Source organism: Saimiri boliviensis, chromosome 5 (assembly GCF_048565385.1).
Source record: "Saimiri boliviensis isolate mSaiBol1 chromosome 5, mSaiBol1.pri, whole genome shotgun sequence".
In the NCBI taxonomy this organism is placed as follows: domain Eukaryota; kingdom Metazoa; phylum Chordata; class Mammalia; order Primates; family Cebidae; genus Saimiri; species Saimiri boliviensis.
The window spans coordinates 93,687,957-93,708,863 of NC_133453.1; the positions used below are offsets into that span (position 1 = coordinate 93,687,957).

Sequence of the window (20,907 nt, forward strand, 5' to 3'; positions counted from 1 at the left end):
TAACTATGTTTTTATTACTTAAAATATTACAAAAAGGGACAATATGCTAAAAATATGCAGTGAACAAATATCATCTGTACAGACTGGAAGAGAACCTTCATAAATTAACCTTATTAGTGCATTACTGTAAGCGAATGCCAAAAAAGCTCCTAATTTGCATTAAGATAGATTTTTCAGGTTGGCTGCATGATTTAATTAAAGAAAAGATTAAGAATCATTAAACAAGCTGCTCTACCTTGCAATAACAGAATTCATATCTGATTCAGGTTAACGAAAACACAGATGGTGATTCAGTAACTGTTGAGTTGCTGTAACAGAATGAAAATGATCCCATTAGTTCTCTGGAAATGTGAGGGAATTTGGAAATTAGTATGCAGATACATTGTATGGTGCTAGACAGCTTGGTCTGCTCGGATCATCGCTGATTATACTTTGTTTGGGTTGGCAACACTGAACTTAATAAATGAAAAAATGTTCCAGTATACCACAGTTGGAAACTGTTCAAGGTTGAAATAGGTGTGCAGGCTTTCAAAAGGAGAGAGTTAAGTAAACAAATGTCAATCAATTCAGAGCTGGCAACTTTTTTTCTTTCCTTTAAAGAATATGTCTCTTCTTGAGAAGCAAGTGTCATAAGAATGGAAAACCTTTACTGGATACATATGCCTGTGTGGTATTTATTGTTACAAAAGTATTTTAAATGCATAGTATCAGTTTGAGGGAGACGTGCAAGCATTTTAATAGTTTTCTTTCTGGCAGAAATAGAAAAATTCAGTCACTATGAGGATTATTATATTTTTCACAAAAGAAAATCAATATAATTCTGATGGAAAATGTTATGACAGGATAAAAAAAAAAGTGTCAGTATAATGGCTATTGAAAGTTTAAAGGTGTCAATAAGGACCACAAAGTAATCCTCAAGGAGCCTTCTGGGAAAGAACAACTTAAACAAGTAGTATTGTCAATCACAGAAGCTGACAGAAATAGCCTTCATGTCAAGCACTCAACTACACATGCAGCCTCCATTTTTAACACCTAGTTCATGCCATCAGTCTGAGTGCTGAGCATCTGACCCTTTGGAATGAGTCTCCACGAGAGTGCAAAAGACCCAGATGGATGGAGGTTCTCAAAGGCAAGCAGCAAATGACCCTGTTCTGTTAACTTGTTACAATAAAGCAGACACAGAAACGTGCACTTTAAAGACTACTTTGGTCATGTAATTTTCCCTACAACTAACTTAAAGGCCAGAACATCGATCATGTGAAAATGCTCAAGGGATTACAATAAATATAGAGGTGAAGCATTCTAGATCAAAATGGTGCCTGTTTATCTTGTATTACAATCTTTCCAGAATGTATTGCACCAGGGACTTTATTCTACATATGCAAACTACCTTGAAACCTAAGAAAAATTAATTGACATCATATAATCTTGGACAACTCATACTACCAATGTGATAGTACTAATCTCATGGAAAACATAACCTCTTTTCAGGATTAGCACAAAAATGTTCTAAGCAGATTGCCTTCTCTCTGACCGTAACTATTCATTTCATTAAACTTTTTAAAAAGAGATTTATGTCACCATTTTTCTGAAAACTTACATACTAAAAATTATAGTCTACAATACATAATAGCTTCAACACCTGGCAACATTTAAAAGGACACATGTTATTATAAACATGAGTGTCTTAGTTACAAATGACATCCTCATAGTTCCTCAATTACAAGCCCTTTTTATGGCTCTCAAACTAGATCTCTAAGGAAATTATACTATTGAGAAGAAATGCTGCAAAATACTTTCCACACAGTGCAGAATACAAACTCAGTATCTATAATTGTAAAGGCCTTGGTATATCTCCTTTTCTTTTAACCACAACTTAATTCTGTCTTCCTAAAAAATATATTTAAAAAATTTCCGGTTTCCCTGAGCACTGTATCAAGAAAAGACACTGGGTGTAGGAATTGTGCATGCAACATATGGTACTATTTTAAGTTGGGATGCTTAAGAAAGAAACTAGATCAAGTTGTTATTTGCCACTACAGTATAGTATTGTGTTGTTACAGATCTAGTGGAAGTCACCTTCACCCTGAATAGGCAATAATTATTTTAGCTACATTTAAAGATGATTATCTGAAGATTTGCATTCAGGTCCATCTCCCAATGTTAAATAATGATTTCAACTGGACTTTTTCCTCCTTTTCTCATGTAAGATGCCAATGATTTTTTTTTTTTTTTTTTTTTTTTTTTTTTTTTTTTTTTTTTTTGAGACAGAGTCTCACTCTGTCACCCAGGCCAGAGTGTAGTGGCTCAATTTCAGCTCACTGCAACCTCCACCTCCCAGGTTCAAGCAATTATCCTACCTTAGCCTCCTGAGTAGCTGGGATTACAAGCGTGCACCACTATGCCTGGCTAATTTTTTGTGTGTGTATTTTTAGTAGAGATGGGATTTCACCACCTTGGCCAGGCTGGTCTCAAACTCCAGATCTTGTGATCTGCCCACCTTGGCCTCCCAAAGTGCTGGGATTACAGACATGAGCCACTGTGCCCAGCCAAAATGCCAAATTTATTCATTATCTTCATGTCTAAACAGTCTCTGGAAAGGTTTGAAGTCAATGGAACAGAAATGTTGGAAAGAGTTATGGTACATGGCTATCTTTTTATGCTATTTAAAATTACTTAACCCATTTCCTTTAAAACAAGAGCCTATGCTGTGGCAAATTGGTAGTTACTTTTTTATAATTGTGAATGCTGTTTATAGGTGTTGCAATATTAGCTCTGCAATGACTTGGAGAAAAGTTGACCCATAAAAATAAAAGCAAAATATAAAGAAGAAACAAACAGTAGGCACTTTTAGTTTATAAAAAGCCTCACCATAGGATTATTATAAAATATTAATTCCTGGTGAATGTAACTTTTGTACTTCACAGAATCAAACAAATATTCAACCACATTTTTAGGTAAGCTTTTATATATGATGTAGGTAAATGTATATCTCAAATTTTCCAAAGTTATTTTTAAGGGCCATTATCATTTAAATATATTAAATATATATTAAGTAAAGACTGAAAGTTTAGCATTGCTCTTAGTTGATCTCCATTTACTTCGCATTCCTTGAGCCAATGTTTTAGTTATTTACTACATTCTATATCATGCATTAACAAATATCACAAGGTTTATATAATTTGTACTGTCATGTTATTAGTCTGGTTTCACAGATTATGAAATTCAAATTTAAGTAAGTTACCAAAGTTGTCATAAAGAAACAGGATTTGATCACATTTATGTTGCCAAATTCAGTAGACATTAACCCTAACCAACGCAATTGTTGCAATCCTTACTATCCCGATTCAAAATAGCCATTTAGTGCCGAATAATGCAGGTAAGGGGCAGTTTTGTATCCAACTTGTTCTATGCCAGATTGATTTCAATTTGTTGGCTTGTTATTTTGCAAATGTGTTATTTAACTTGTTTCTTACATGTGATCTATTTTTCTAACAATTTAGATTTAAGTAGTAATCTAACCACTGCACCTGGGATGGAGAATGAATACCTCTGCCACACACCTTAAAGCTATACTAAAGAGGAACAAAAGTATCTGCTGGAGAAAGCCTTTGTTTATTTATTTCATAAACAATAAATTAAGAAATATATTTATCAACCAGGCATGGTGGCTCATGCCTGTAATCCTAACACTTTGGAAGTCCAAGGCAGACAGATTGGTTGAGCTCTGGAGTTTAAGACCAACCTGCTTTGTCTCTACTAAAAATACAAAACTTAGCCTTGTGTGGTAGCAGTCACCTGTAGTTCTAACTACTTGGGAGGCTGAGGTGGAAGGATCACCTGAGCCTGGGAGGTCGAGGCTGCAGTGAACCGAGATTGCACCACTGCACTGCAGCCTAGACAACAGAGCAAGACCTGGTCTCAAACAAACGAACAAAAAAACAAAAAATGTATTTATCATTTGCATATTTGAATGATTACTTCCATGGAATGGTGGGGAAGAGTTCTCTACCCCAAATTCCTGGAAGAAAGCCAAGGATCTATTCAGAGAAAATAAGATCATGAGTGACTAATTATTCAGCAGCCAAGTTAAGCGGCTTACCTGCCCTCGAAGAATACAGCTGCTCTTCTCCTTGTCTGCTTAAGGCTGGCCTGCTCTTTAATGGAAGGGACTCTGTCTATCGCAGAGGTAGAGCTTAAAAAAGAAAATGGCGGGGGAGAGAACAAGTTCAAATAAATTATACTATCTGTATTAGAAAAACAGAAGCAGGGAAGAGAAGAGGCTTAATGGAAAAAGGAGCAAAATCAAGGTAAAAACAAAAGTGATTCATAATAATAAAGCTGAAAGGAGGGAAGAGGAACAAGCAGTGAGATGACAGCTGGGGAATTCTGATGATCAGTATGCCAAAATTAAATTGTCATGAACCCAGAGTTGTCTTTTCTTTCTCTTTCTCTCCAATTGACATCCTACCCCTTTCCCCTATTTTCTCGTAGAAATAAAGTATAGGCACTCTCATACTGATAGGGTTCTCATGTAAACTCCCAGCCTGTAACTCAGGCTTGGTGGATGTGGTATGACAGCATCATCATTAGGTCAATGCCACTGTACAATCGACACACAGACACCCAAACACACACACACACACACACACACACACACACACACACAAACATGCACAAGCACACACACACGCACACACACACACACACATCATAAAAACAAACAAGCAAAAACTAACAAACAAAAAAAAAGCAGCAGTACTATAATACTTATAACGCAATCACGTGAGGGGTAGATCAAGCAAGTCCCTGTGAAATCAGTGAATATCTAAACTATCCAAAAAAGTAATACAAATAAGTTGATACTTTTGTAATTTGGGTTTCCTTGTCCTCTGTAACTATAATTCCATCTGAGGTCAAAACAAGGATTTTAACGTAAAATAACAAGGCAAATCTAGCAAATGTGAGATTATTTTTTCTTATGCATGTACTTTAGGTTCTTCCATCCATGTATAGGATCCCATAGGGCCAACCAAGGCTTCAGTAGTCCTATCTCCTGCTGTATCACATATCACTCCATATTTCTTGATCAACAGCTCCTGGCTGCCACAATTCCCTTCAAACTAGAGGACCCAACAGAACCCACAGGAACAATTTTTCAGTGAAAATAAGATTGGCTACAGTCTTACAGCCTAACGCTGTACTGATTGCTTTGGCAAAAATACTAGTCACATTGTGCAAATGTGACATGAAAATAATAAAACATGAATGAGTTAAAGATTAAACACAATACAAAATTAAACTTAGAGTAATACCTACCTTACAGTGCTATTGTAAGAATTAACACATAAAGCACTAAGCATTCAATACAGATTAGCTGTCCTTACAGATTTTATTTGTGAAATGTGTAGACATAGATACATGGTAGAAGGAATTGCATGTGGATCAGTATGTCAAAATTTTAAGACACGCATTTTCTTCTTTTTCTCTCCCATGGGCAGCCCATTTTTATCTGTTTTTTTAAGAATACATCAGAATGACAAACTGAGAATGTTTGAAATGTCATAAAATGGTCATATTCTCTTTAGCCTGCTTTGCAGTAGAAAGAAAGGTGAATTTAACTGGTACACAACTGTTTTAGAAGATAAGATGACTGAATTAGTCATATTCCTGGGATAAGATTGGAGATAGAATTAATTCTCAGCAAACTCTGAATAAATCCATTCAAGCCATCAGTTTCATCATTTGATTCACCTTATTATATGTCATGGCAATAAAAATAAGGAGCATTAAAATATATTGGGAAAATTAGAAAAATACTTCCTAGAGATATTCTTGAGTTGATGAAAAATTATTTTAAGTTAATAGGAAACTTATAAATCCAAAATAGAGCTAAAGAAAAAACATCAACAACCAGTGACAGGCTCTAGTTAACAAAGAATACAACTGTATGTGTGTCCTAAAGATGTATAGCGCAGGCCAGGCACAGTGGCTCACGCCTGTAATCCAAGCACTTTGGAGACCAAGGTGGGCAGATCACCTGAGATCGGGAGTTCAAGACCAGCCTGACCAACATGGAGAAACCCCATCTTTAAAAATTAAAAAAAAAAAAAAATTTTTAAATTAAAAAAGATGTATAGCGCATTCTGGGAACATGATCATGGTGCTTTCACGTGGGATGTCACCTACTGGTGCAAGGTGTTTTAAGATTAGGGCTAGGGCTAATTTATTCTGCTACACATAGTGAAATGTTTTAGACATTGATAGATTTTTTAAAGGAAGATTAAAAGAGGTAAATTAAGCTGTCCAATGCCATTCATATGCTCTAACGGCACTGTTCATGGTCCCTGGTAGCTCGCAGTAAGTACTGATTGATTAAATGAACTACCACCCATGCTTTAAAGTGCCTAAAGGGACCTAATATCAAGAAAATGCAACTCCTCTCCTAACAAAGAATATAAATTAATAAAAGCTAAGAATAATAAAATCAGTTTTTGTTTTTCACACATGCTCGGTCTGGGAATTATAGCATATAACACCTCAAAATTTTAAAATCTTACTTGAATTTAAATATAATCTGGTGCCACTTAATCATTTTATAGATAAAGAGCCAGACGAGTTTAGTGGATTTGGAAAGTTAGGTGGAATTAATACATTCACACATTATTTTTTGGAGTAAATGGTCTATACTTTAATAATTCAGATGAAAACAAAACTTTAGTTACATGGACAAATCAGGAAGTCAAAAGAACAGTTTGGTGGAAGACATCTAGACATAATGATATCAAGTACCATATTGAATGTGAGATTAGTCTCTCTGGAAAAACCTTGAAATTGGATATCCAGGACCTAGTTACCTGACTCATGGATACACACCTTCTCTTTGAGATTCAAAACAGTGTTAGGAGTTCAAATTTTAGAGAGTATTTTAGGGTGTTTTTATCAAAAGAACTACTGAACTGTTGTTACTCAATTCTGGGAGTGGGGTTGAATGTGCTGTCTCATAAAGACTATTCATTTGGAAGACCCAGACATTGCTAACTGGTCCATTGCTGATGACATTAAAAAGGGCTGTGACTCCAGGAGAGAGAATTATGTCTTTTGAGCAATTGCATTCACCTTCAGCTATAAGAAGGGGTGGCTGTTTGGGACTGGACCCATACTTCTAGGGTTGACTGGAGAAAGGGTTAACTAAGTCCCATGCACCAGATGTGGGCCACATGAAAAGAGCCTACATGCAAACTTTTGGATTCCTGCTGAAGAAGACTGCCTCACAGGGCAATGGACTCCAATAAAAAGAGCCTGGGAGGATTCGACCTCAGGAAAACAGGGACTGAAGAGTAGCAGCATCCATGCCACAGAATTTTGTCAGAAGGACTCTGCAGGGCAGGAAGAATTTATAACAGTGCTTGTGAAATGAGTCAGCTTTATGTATCTGCCAGTCAGAGGTTCTTAATGCTGGTAGACACTGGTACTTTTCACATGTGGCATGGAGAAGAAGGACTAGACAGCAGGCAGAATCTACAAGAAAGTCCATACTGCTCTGCCCTCTCGCAACTGTTCTGCTTTCTCCCACTGCCCCAAGTAGACCTTGGCCTAGTAAGAGGGAGAAAACTTAAAGCTAGATCAAGTTAGGAATCAGGATCATTACAAACATGTTCTATTTTCCAACTTGAGACTGGGCTTGTAATTGAAGCAACCAGAGGACTCTTACTACGAGTGAATGCCCAGAAAGGAAATGGACCTGCTGGTGCTTCCTCTAGTAACTGAGAAATACTTTCTCTGACAAAATAAGTTTAAAAAAAAAAAAAAAAAAAAAACAGTTGCAGCCAAAAAAAAAAGGGGGGGGGGGGTTTATTCTGCTTGTGTTCCAAAAATCTTGCATGAGCCGATAGAATTTTTCACTAATGCAGATGCTTATGCTATAGCAAAATATGTGTCACATTTGTTGATAAAAACAGTAATAACAAGCTATAAAATATTTTCAAAATAATTCAATAAATTTTGTTATGAGACTGCACACCTATTTCCAGGTTCTTACATCTCTTTAGCTAGTAGAACATGAAACTTCCACAGATAATTTAAATTTAGAACAGTGATTCTTAACCAGGGTGATTTTGTTCCCAGGGGATATTTGGCAATATTAGGAGACATTTTTGGTTATCATGACTGGGAGTTGTTGCCAGCATCTGAAACAAGGGATGCTGCTTAACATCCTATAGTACAGTGTATGGAACAGCCCCGCTTCCCCGCTTATAACAAATAATTAGCTCAAATTGTCAATAACTTTGTGATTGAGAAACCCTAAGTTAGAGGCATAGATAAGCATTATAAGTAAGCCAGCAAGGCTGAAAAAAGACAGCATGCAGAGCTTGCTGATGTAACAAATGAAACCTGAGTAGTCTACAGGCTGTCTTCCTACCTTCTCACTGGCTTCTACTTGTCAGTTTCATCTTCTAGCACTTTCTTCTCTGATTGACTGATTCCTAGAATGCTCCAGGGCTGAAGAAAGCCTTTCCCACTCCTGTCTCCCTAGGTAGTAGCATCTTTTAACCACTTTCGGTCTATTTGCCAGCTTGTAATGTAAAGAGGCTAGATCAGATCATCACGATGGCTCTTTCCACCTCTGGCATAGCAAGATTAATGTTTACTTTAAAAAAAGAAACATACAAATTCACAAAATGGGAGAAAAATAATGTAAAGCAAACACAAAATAGCTAAAAGGTGTTTAGCAAATGTTTGTAATGTGAAAGAATAAAATGCTTCCCACTGTTTTGGGGGAACTACCTTCTAGTTCATTTCTAGGTGATGCAGTGCTGTTTTTATTGAGAGATGTGGAAAGTTCCTTTTCTTAAACTCCATCATTTTCCTAAGCAAGTAGAGTCACTTCCCGGTAAGCTCAGCTCCTTGGGGAAGGTTGATCAGTAAAATCACTGCTCTCATGATTATATATATATATATATATATATATATATATATATATATATATGCATATACGTATATATGTGTTTATATATATATATATATATTTTTTTTTTTTTCTTGAGCAACCTATCTGTTTAATAAATACTTGGCTTGGTAAAATTGAGTTAGATTGCCTGTCAATAGATACTCTTCAATTTAGGGAAGAAAAGAATTTGGAAGATGAGTGCAAAGGGAAAGTCAAGGTTAATTCTAAACAGTTTCTGACTTTGCATAAAATCTACTAAAAGCCTCTTCTGTGTGCTTCCACATTTTTCCTGCTTTATTAGATATGTAGGAAAATTCATAACTCTTCTACTTCAAAGATACTATTTTATTAGGAAGTTTAGCACACAAAGACAGATCCAAATCATTTAATGCCTAAATATCCATTCTGACAAAGTGAGGAAATACTTTTAATTTGAAATATTCTTGAGAGGTATCAATGTTATCGAAATGTCTCTTGTAATTCTAGAATGAAAAATTCAGTGTTTGATAAATTGAGTTTATTCCATAGAGGTAACAAGTAAAAAAACATTTTATGATTCCAGAATGTAAATTTTGCATAAGTTTACTGCCAGTCTCAAATAGACTATCACGATTTCAATCAAATCAGCTTTGAAAAATGCAGATCCTCCGTTCCTAATTTCCCTTTATACCAACCCCCTTTTCTGTCATCCTTTTATAAATTTATATTTTGATATGTCTTGTATTCCTAACTGGTTAACTAGAAATATTTCTGGATGTCAGTAATTTCTTTAATATTATTTCAAGGTTTTTTACTTGCCTTAAACATGAGTAAAATTACATTTGCACTTTTGTTTTGTGGATATATGCATGTACGTTTTCATGTTTGTAATAGTCTTCCTTCTTTAAAATTTATCTCTAATTTAACCTACCCATTCTTATATTTCTCTAGAAAAAAATATTCATCTTTTATCTAATAATGGCCACTTCTGGGTGTTGATTTTAGGTATGCTTTTATTTTCTTATTCATGTTTGTTTTCTGAATTTATTATAATATAACGTATCATTTTCACAAAATAATAGACATATCTTAAATATAAAAATGTATTTGCAGGGTTTTTTTTTTCTCATTCAATATTTTACAAGCTTTTTATAGCACACTTAGACAATTGCCAAAGTATGTTAAATTTCATTTTTAAAATTCCAATCAGGAAATTGTTCTGTCACGAAAAGGATCAAGATATAACTAATCCCGGTACTACAGCAAAAACAGGAATGATATAATTACACAGATTCCAGGTGGAGGCTATAGCTCTAGAGGAACAAAGTTGTCATTTCCAAGGCAATAAGGGATTAATAAAAATCTAATTGCAGAGCATTGGAGAGAACAAAATGCCCTGGTATTTCAGGATGGTTATAAAAATAAACTTTGTGCAATTACAAATCTCTGGAAAATTTGTGAACGTTGGGGAGTAACCACTTCCTGAACCAGAAAATGAGAATCAGCAATCCCTGAAAAATACACTAAGTAGAGGAATTCAGATGGACCCTAACTGATACCTTTCTCTTAATCACACTGAAGAGGAACTGGTGACAACTGTCAATCATCCAATTATAGTTGTTTATAGCTACATTTATGATTATGTGTAGAGTAATCTGGCTATATTTATTTTATACATTCAATTCATTTCAGTTCATCGTTAATTATTAAGTTAATGAAATTTTGAATTAAAAAACCACCTCAGATATTTTCATCAATGAGTCAGGCAGTAGATACTGAGTAAACAATGAATGTTAAAGAGGCCAAGCTCCTACCCTGGAGAGTTTATAATCTGATAGAGAACACATCAGATAAGCAAGCCAGAAGAATGCAGGGTCCCCCCCTGATTCTTGCAGTCAAGACACTGGCATACTCGTTAGCTAAACTGAAAAAAGGTGCCACTCCCAGAGTGCTGAGCTTCAGGGTTCATTTACAGGCAGATATTTTAGATGTTACACACCTTGGGTTATTTTCCAACAAAGCAAATGCCTCTGATCTCCCCTGTTTGCCTGGAGTCACTTGTGATTGCAACGCATTTTCTGTAGATGCTTGCTGAAGATTCTGGTTTAGCCTGCATTATTAGGAGGCCTCAATCAAGAGTCTACCTTTAACCTTAATCACATTACTACCTATATCCTTTCACCAACTAGATAAAAATCAGAAAAAAGAGCCATGTACCATAATTTAGTATCAACTTATCATTGAAATTTTTTCTAATGTGATTCACAAATGTTGCTTGAATTTCTTCTAGGTAGCCAGCCCAGCCATCCTGCTTTACATCCATGTGAGCCCTTTAGTCCAACTTAATCTCAGTTTCCACACACTCATGCCTCAATCTTCCCTAGTTGGAAATCTCGCTTACATCTCCTTCCCACCAGGAATGCCCATCTTCCTGCTTCTGAAATATGGTTCCTTTATAGACCAGTTTAGGTTCCAAAAATTTTAACCATTCCCTGATCACTTTAAGCCACAATGATGCTCATCTTCCTTTCTAGTCTTCTACAGAACTGGTTTCCTCTAGACCTAAGTGTTCTGTTCTACAAAGGTCAAAGCCATCATGACATTCCCAGAATTCTGCTTGCAGCATTCAGGAACAGAGACATTAAATAAAGCAGACTGTGTGTCACACATATTTCTGCATCCACAAATATTCTCTGTTGTGGTAGGTTAAAAGACAAAACCAAATTACAGGAATCACCATCATGCATTAGCATCTGGAACCTAGGGTATTGGTAACTGTCTCTCCGGAGATGACAGACTAACAACATAACCGACAGAAAAACTTGAATGAGATATTTAAACAGAAAAATGAAAGTCCAGCTCAAGATTGTCCACGTTAGAATTAATTCTGAAACAGATATGCCAAGTTCCGCCTACACTTCCAAACAGAATATGCCCTTTGCTGCCATTCCACTTCTTCAAGTAGTCTTTTTAAAACACTTAATCTGCATCGATTAGAAATATGAATGTGTATAAAAAAATAAAGGACTTATGCATGAAAAATGTGTAAAAGGAGACTGAGTATAAAGAAGAGGGGAGACGTGATGGCAGAGCAGGCCTTGACACAGTGAAGCTTCCTCATCTCTGCTAGTCACACAGTGAGACTCCCTTTCTGTTTTTTCAGGATCTGTAGCCATTTGAGAACACCCAAGATCAAATCATGGCTATCAAAGACCGATGCTGCCTCATCACATTGCTGGTGGCCAGGAGCCAGGACTGTCATCACTTGGTTTTGTGCTGCTTAGCACAGAAAATCTGATTGTTCAGCAACATGTAATCAGCTTAAAACAAATCTGGAAGCCGTTACCCAAAGACTAGATGATATCCAGGCTCTGGAACTCTGTCCAGACAAAGAAAAAGAAGGATTTGCTAAAATAAATAAATAAATAAATAAATAAACAAACAAACAAATAAATAAAATAAAAGCTGTATTTGTGATCTGTGACAAGAAACTTGAGACATTGGAACAAGATTCAAATCAGTAAGTTTAATGCTAATGCTTTAAGAAACTGGAATTACAATCCAAACAAGCCAGGCAAATCCTGTAGAGCAATGAGAGAAACCAGAGTTGACTTTCTAGAACCAATCTTTGCTCTATTCAGTGTGCAGGTAGCACTTACAATGTATTCCTCAGAAATGGCTCACTCCCATGAGAAACAGAATTACCGTTACTGAAGACCAAGATAACAGAAGGCTTAGGAGTTGATCTGAGTCATGATTTAACTATACACCATGTGACCTGTGACCTTATATATATATCACTCTGTCTCCATTAACCTTCTTTTCTTTATCTGAAAAAGTAGGGCTAGGAATACTAGTTCTACCAATTTTTTTTTGTACAAATATTCCCTTCTTCCTTCCATATTCTCTCCCCCACGACAACTCTTGGTGTGCAGAAGACGGGTTGCTAATATTACAGAAGGTTGGAAGATAAAAGCTGTGGGAAATATATTAGCAAGACATTACTCCCCAAAGTGTAAACGCCTGCTCTCCTTTGAGAAAATGCACTCTAAGCCATCCCAGTCAGTGTCTTTGCTCTCTTCTTTCTCCACCCTCACAGGAACTTTTGGCCTCTGACTCTGGTGACCACCTTGGGCAGCAGAATGGGGGTAGAGGATTGGAGTTAGCATGAGAAACTGTGGGACCCGAGGATACAGATTCTGAGTCAAAGCCAATTTTATTTTAAAAAGCTATCTGGACCGAGCACAGTGGCTCATGCCTATAATACCAGCATTTTGGGAGGCCGAGGCAGGCAGATCACCTGAGGTCAGGAGTTTGAGACCAGCCCAACCAACATGGTGAAAACTTGTCTCTACTAAAAATAAAAATAAAAAAAATTACCTGGGCATGGGGGCACATACCTGTAATCCTAGCTACTTGGGAGGCTGAGGCAGGAGAATCACTTGATCTTGGGAGTCAGACAGTGCAGTCAGTCAAGACTCCAGCCTGGGTGACAGCAAGTCTCCATTAAAAAAGAAAAAAAAAAAAAGCTATTATCTGTAAACAGCAGAATTGAGTGAGCCTTTAGGTGAGTGAAAATAGGTAATGCTTATTGAGTGCTTTCTATTCACCAGACACCGTTTAAGTACTTTATCTATATTAATGTATTTAATTCTTATGATAAACCCTTGAGGAATGGACTCTGATTATTCCCATTTTACAGATGATGAAAGTGGGGCAGAATGAGTTTAAATAATTTGCATAACATTTCCCATGGAATAAATGATAGAGCTGAACCAACACGGTCTAAACCCAGAGTCCACCCTCTTTCCCGAAATGATCTACTACAGTGTGGAATTACCTAGGAAAGAAGAAGCAAGTAGCAGATTCAGGCAGAAGAAGCCATGTGAATGAATGCACAAAGGCCTTGAAGAGGTTTTGTCTTCAGAGACTTAAACATATCAGGAAGTACATAGGATAAATTTTTAAAGTTGGCTATAACCAGGTCCAGAAATATGATTTGATGATTTATAAAGAGCTGGATAAATGTTTAATACTAACCGATATAAATTTTCCCTGTTATCTCGTTATCCAATGACCTTTCTTTTATCTTCTGGGCCGTGATGCATCAGTTGTCTCAAGAAAGGTTGATAAATCAGAAGCAGAAAATATCTTGAGCTTTACAAGGGCTTTGGAATCACAAGAAAGTCTCAGATTATTGTGTTTCTAAGCACTAAATTACTTGCGACATAAAAGACTTGGATTGATTCCTAATAAATAAGAGAAGATCTCCACAGATAATACAAAATCATTCTGCAGGCTGATAGGAAGGGCAGGGAGAAAAGAAAGGATGACAGAAAGCTTGGATGCTTGGGGTGTCTAAGAGAAAAAGGAAATGTACCCCCAAATCCAGATAAAGTCCAGAGAGCTGGCAAGATCAGGAGTTTCTCATTATCCAGTATTGGAAAGGGTAGTAGCATAGAAATGATATCATGGATCATCTAGATAAAGAGACTTCAGTTTCAGTACATTTCCAAGAATGTTAGGGTGGCAGTAGGCAAACCTGTCTTGGTGCCTGAGGAAAGACCAATATCTCCTATGAGAGAGCTGACCTGGAGAGACTGTGAGTTTGTGATAAGGAAAAAATAGTGGCAATATGCATGTAGTTGGAAGCAGAGATCAGGTGATGCAATCTAAGCCTCAACAGGTGCCAGTGTGGATGGGTGCTGACAACCTGGACCGGATTCCTTTTGCCCTGCCTGACCCCCACCCATCTCTTTCCCATATGGTTTTAACACTAGGTACTCCTTTCTCAAGGACTGAGTTTAGGGATGAGAGACCATTCAGTGAAAATTTAATTTTCAATACACGGCAAAAGGAAGCTCAAAAATTAAAATCAGTTACAAGAAAATAAAATAAAATTCTGTTGTACCAAAATTTATGACTTGGCACTCACGGCTAGTTTACATCTAAGTGTTATTGTTTTGTTAGCTTTTGCTATATGCAATGTATGAGCAAATAAAAAAAAAGTATACTCCGAGATAGATTTAAGGAAAGCAACTCATCGGGGGAGAGTAGGTGAAGCTGTTAATAGGTAGGAAGCAGTTAGTGAGACTGACCTGGAGAGCAGGAACACATCGTACCTGATGAGCAGGTATTTTCCACAGGTGGACAATAGTAATTTTATACCTCTGTACTCACATTTGTTTTTTAAATTAATCTTCAAACAAATCTGCTTGTTTATTTGTCACCCATTCTGTCTGTGCATGACTACTGGACACTCTTTTCTTTCCATTTGTTTTCTCCAGACACTTATTCCAGTTCTCCCTTGGACTGGTCAGCCTCCCCTATCCATTGGTGATCTAATTATTCAGGTCTTCATTCCTTAACTGAGCCCTGCTATTTCAGAAGCCAGTATTTTGCTTAACTTCTTCTTAACTCTTTGCAGTGCCTGACATAGTACTATAAAACCACTGGTAATATAATTTAATTTTATAACATATTTCTTTGCAGGTTTCCATTTTGTTTACTTAATTTAAGTTTCTAACCTTGGAAATATTAGCCAGGTACTTTTATTTGGTTTGAAATTCCAGAAACAGTACCATTTGTGCCAGTATCGAGGATCCAACCTAATTTGAATCATTATTTCAAATAACCATAACTTTGTGCAACTCTAAATTTTCCTAATCTTACCTTTCTACTACTAACATATTCCAAAGCAGGATGGCAATTTTAATGATCTTACAATTTTATATGTAATTGTTAACTCCTCACATAAAACTTCATTTTTTATTATAACCATATGATGGATAAAATAGCAGCATTTGAATAATTTTTGTATTTTTCTTTTCTCTGGTATGTGTTCTAAATTTTGTCCTATTGTGACCTAGCACTGAAGGGTTTGTAAGACATTCAACTTGTTTAGACTCAAATGTTTTCATCCACAAAAAAATCAATATTTATATTAAATGTTACAATTAGAATGTTTATTTTGCAAACATTTACATAGTACTTGCTATGTGCCAGGTTGTGTTCTAAGCACTTTGCAGATATCAGTTTGGTTCACCCTCATAAGAGCTCAGTGAGTTGCTACTTTTAATTTCCCCATTTTATAGTTAAAGAAAAATAAACACAAAAGGGATTAAGTAAATTGCCCAAGTCACAAAACTAGTAAACAACGAGCCAGGACCTGAGCCCAGAAAGCTGGGCTCCAGGACCTATGCTTATATCCATTACATGGTGCCACCTTTCCAGTTATAGATATTTAGACTCTATCTGCATATACATCAAGTTAGACATGGTTTCTCTTTCTAAGGCACTGACAATTTAAGTCAGCACTTAAAGTCCTTATAATTAAGGTGCTGACAATTTAGAACAGATGGTTACAATCAAATGATCAATACTACCAACCTATTTGCACTGAATGGTGATTGATGCCATGTCCACTAAGTATCAACAGTACATTTAGCACACATTGAGCTTGATTATATGTAGGATTATTATAACTACACATTAAGGACATTCTAATAGACTTGCTAACCACTTTTGTGATGAGGTCACAGGAAACTTATCATGGGTCACATCAGCCCAAGGCTCTCAAGAGGCCTGGATCTGGGCAAAACTAAAAGATATGAGTTTATCTCTGACAATGTCACCATCCTTCAGTTTCCTTTCCCAGAATCCACCCTCTTGGGTACCTCAAACAAGCATAGAGAGTTTATTAAGCGTATTCTTCTCTGAGTGAAATTTGCCACTTACGGTAATAACTTGACTTTGACAGAATCTGATATCTTTCTTATCCAGGCTTTGTGACTTCCAAGGTGAATATTTGCTAGTGGAAACCTACAATTGGCATGCTAAAAATCATAAGGTAACAAGCTAGGACAATCTTGAGGAGCTTTGCATCTCTACGTAGAGTGTCCTGGTTACTCTCTGTTATCAATTTTCCTATGGATTCTATTTCACAGTGGAGATTTGAATAGTAATTATAATGGCTGACATTTTTGAGGGCTTATTTGTGTCAGGCACTGCTGTGGAAACTTCACATGCATATTAGTCTGTTTTTATGCTGCTGATAAAGACATACCCAAGACTGGGCAGTTTACAAACTAAAGAGGCTTAATTGGACTTACAGTTCCATGTGGCTGGGGAAGCCTCACAATCATGGCAGAAGGCAAGGAGGAGCAAGTCACATCTTTCATGGATGGCAACAAGCAAAAAGAGAGAATGAAAGCCAAGCAAAATGGGTTTCATCTTATCAAACTATCAGATCTCAGGAGACTTATTCATTACCACAAGAAGAGTATGGGAGAAACTGCCCCTGTGATTGAATTATCTCCCACCAGGTTTCTTCCATACCACATGGGAATTATGGGAGTGCAATTCAAGATGAGATTTGGGTGGAGACACAAAGTCAAACCATATCATTCCACCCCAGCACCTGCCAAATCTCATACCTTTACATTTCAAAAACAATCATGCCTTCCCAACAGTCCCCCAAAGTCTCATTTCAGCATCAATTCAAAAGTCCAGGCCGGGCGTGGTGGCTCAAGCCTGTAATTCCAGCACTTTGGGAGGCCGAGGCGGGTGGATCATGAGGTCAAGAGATCGAGACCATCCTGGCCAACATGGTGAAACCCCGTCTCTACTAAACATACAAAACATTAGCTGGGCATGGTGGCACGTGCCTGTAATCCCAGCTACTCAGGAGGCTGAGGAAAGAGAATTGCCTGAACCCAGGAGGCGGATGTTGCAGTGAGCCAAGATCGTGCCATTGCACTCCAATCTGGGTAACAAGAGCAAAACTCCGTCTCAAAAAAAAAAAAAAAAAAAAAAAAGTCCATAGTCCAAAGTCTGAGACACGCTTCCACCTATAAGCCAGTAAAATCAAAAGCAAGTTAGTTACTTCCAATATACAATGGGAGTAAAGGCATTGGGTAAATATAGCCATTCTAAATGGGAGAAATTGGCCCAAAGGGGCTACAAGCCCCATGCTAGCTCAAAATCCAGTAGGGGAGTCAAATCTTAAAGCTCCCAAATGATCTCCCTTGACTCTATGTCTTGGATGCGGGACATGATGATGCAAAAGGTGGGTCCCAGTGGTCTTGAGAAGCCCTTCCCCTGTGTCTTTGCAGGGTACAGCCTCCCTCCAGGCTGCTTTCATGAGCTGCTGTTGCCTGCAGCTTTTCAAGGCATATGGTGCAAGCTGTAGGTGGATCTACCATTCTGGGGTCTGGAGGATGGTGGCCCTCACAGCTTCATTAGGTGGTGCCCCAGTAGGGACTCTGTGTGGAGTTCCAACCCTACATTTCCCCTCTGTAACTCCTTATTAGAGGTTCTCCATGAGACACCCTACCCCTTTGCAAACATCTGCCTGGGCATACAGGTATTTCCATACATTCTCTGAAATCTAGGCAGAGGTTCCCAAACTTCAATTCTTGACTTCTGTGCACCAGCAGGCTCAGTACCACATGGAAGCTTCCAAGGCATGGAACTTGCACCCTCTGAAGCCATGGCGTGAGCTTTATGTTAGCCCCTTTCAGCCACAGCTGAAGGGACTGGGACACAGGGCAACAAGTCTCTAGACTGCATACTGTACAGGGATCCTGGGGCTGGCCCATGAATCCATTTTCTTCTAGGTCTCTGGGCCTGTGAACAGAGGGGTTGCTGTGAAGACCTATGATATGACTTGGAGACATTTTCTCCATTGTCTTGGAGATTAACATTCAGCTCCTCGTTACTTGTGCAAATTTCTGCAGCCTGCTTCAGTTTCTTCCCAAAAAGTGTGTTTTTCTTTTCTATCACATTATCAGGCAGCTAATTTTCTGCTAATTTTCTAAACTTTTATGCTCTGCTTTCCTTACAAAACTGAATGTCTTTAATAGGACCCAAGTCACCTCTTGATGCTTAGAAATTTCCTCCACCAGATACCATAAATCATCTCTTTCAAGTTCAAAGTTCCATAAATCTCTAGGACAGGAACAAAATGCCACCATTCTCTGCTAAAACATAAAAAGAGTCACCTTTGCTCCAGTTCCCAACATGTTCCTCATCTCCATCTGAGGCTCTCTCAGCCTGGACCTTATTGTCCATATTCCTATTAGGCTTTTGGTCAAAGCCATTCAACAATTCTGTAGGAAGTTCCAAACTTTCCAGCATTTTCCTATCTTCTTCTGAGTCCTCTAAACTGTTCCAATCTATGCCTGTTACCCAGTTCCAAAGTTGCTTATTACATTTTTGGGTATCTTTTTAGCTACGCCCACTCTAGTGGTCCAATTTACTGTATAAGTTCTTTTTATACTGCTGATAAAGATATACCCAAGATTGGGCAGTTTACAAAAGAAAGAGTTTTAACTGAACTTGCAGTTCCACGTGGCTGGGGAAGCCTCACAATTATGGCAGAAGGTAAGGAGGAGCAAGTCAAGTCTTACATGGATAACAGGAAGCAGAGAGAATGAAAGCCAAGTGAAATGAGTTTACTCTTAACAAACTGTCAGACATCATGAGACTTATTCACTACCATGAGAACAGTATGAGAGAATCCACTCCTATAATTCTATTGTCTCCCACCAGGTCCATCCCACAACACATGGGAATTATGAGAGGACAATTCAAGATGAGATTTGAGTGGGAACACAGAGCCAAACCATATCAACATGTTTTTATTTTCGCAACAACCCTTAGAAATGGATGAGATCACTACTGCATTTTTGAAATCATAAAATTAGGGCTGAAATGTTAACTAATTTTTTCGAATTCACAAAAATGTTTAGTAACTGAAGTTTGATTATATCTTAAAGTTTTATTTTGTTTCTTCTATCTATTACTTCATGACAAATGTCCATAAAACATTGATCTAAGACAACCATTTATTTTACTCATAGACTGATGTGTCAGGAACTCAAAAGGATTTGATTGAGTGGATCCTTTCTGGTCCACATGGCATAAACTGGAGCTGTGGGGACTGGAGAATCCACTTCCAAGATGGTTTTTTTATTGTATTAGTCTGTTTATGTATTGCTAAAAAGAACTGCTTGAGATGGGGTAATTTATAAAGCAAAGAGCTTTAATTGACTCAAAGTTCAGCATATCTAAGAGGGGCCTCAGGAAACTTACAATCATCACTGAAAGTGAAGGAAAAGCAAGGTGCCTTCTTCACAAGGCAACAAGAAGAACTGCCAAGCGAAGGGGAAAGAGTCCTCTATAAAAACCATCAGATCTTGTGAGAACTCACTATCATGAGAACAGCATGGGAGAACCATCTTCATGAATAAATTATCTCCAACTGATCTCTCCTTTGACATGGAGAGATTATGGGGATTATGGGGATTACAATTTACGATGAGATTTGGGTGGGGACACAAAGCTTAATTATATCATTCTGCCCCTGGCCTCTCCCAAATATTATGTCCCTCCCTTTCACATTTCAAAGCCAATCATGCCTTCCCAATAGTCCTCCAAAGTGTTAATTCATTCCAATATTAACCCTAAAGTCCAAGTCCAAAATCTCGTTTGAAATAAGGAAAGTCCCTTCTACCTAGGAACCTGTAAAATCAGAAGAAAGTTAGTTACTTCATAGATACAATGGAGGCACAGGCATTGGGTAAGTATACCCATCCCAAATGGAAGACATTTCCCAAAGCAAAGGGGCTATAGGCCCCATACAAGTCTGAAATACAATAGGACAGTCAAACTTTAAAGATCCAAAATGATCACTTTTGACTCCATGTCTCACATTCAGGTAACACTGATGCAAGAGGTGGGCTTTCATGGCCTTAGGCAGCTGTGCCCTTTGGCTTTGCAGGGTATAGCTCCTCTCCCAGCTGCTTTCATGAGCTGGCTTTGAGTAGCTTTTCCAGGTGCATGGTGAAAGCAGTTGATGGATCTCCCATTGTGGGGTCTGAAAGATGGTGGCCCTCTTCTCACAGTTCCACTGGGCAGTGTGCCAGTGGGGACATTGTGTGGAGACTTCAACCCCACATTTTCCTTCAACACTATCC

General features: G+C 37.6%; 1 long non-coding RNA gene across 1 annotated transcript in view; it reads right to left on the reverse strand.

The window, feature by feature from the left end:
• Positions 1–20,907, reverse strand: part of LOC141584609 (uncharacterized) — a 407,493-nt gene that overhangs the window by 17,700 nt on the left and 368,886 nt on the right. The window contains exon 5 of the long non-coding RNA XR_012517762.1: positions 4,103–4,195. This is a non-coding gene — a long non-coding RNA (uncharacterized LOC141584609). The remainder of the gene's footprint in view (positions 1–4,102; positions 4,196–20,907) is intronic.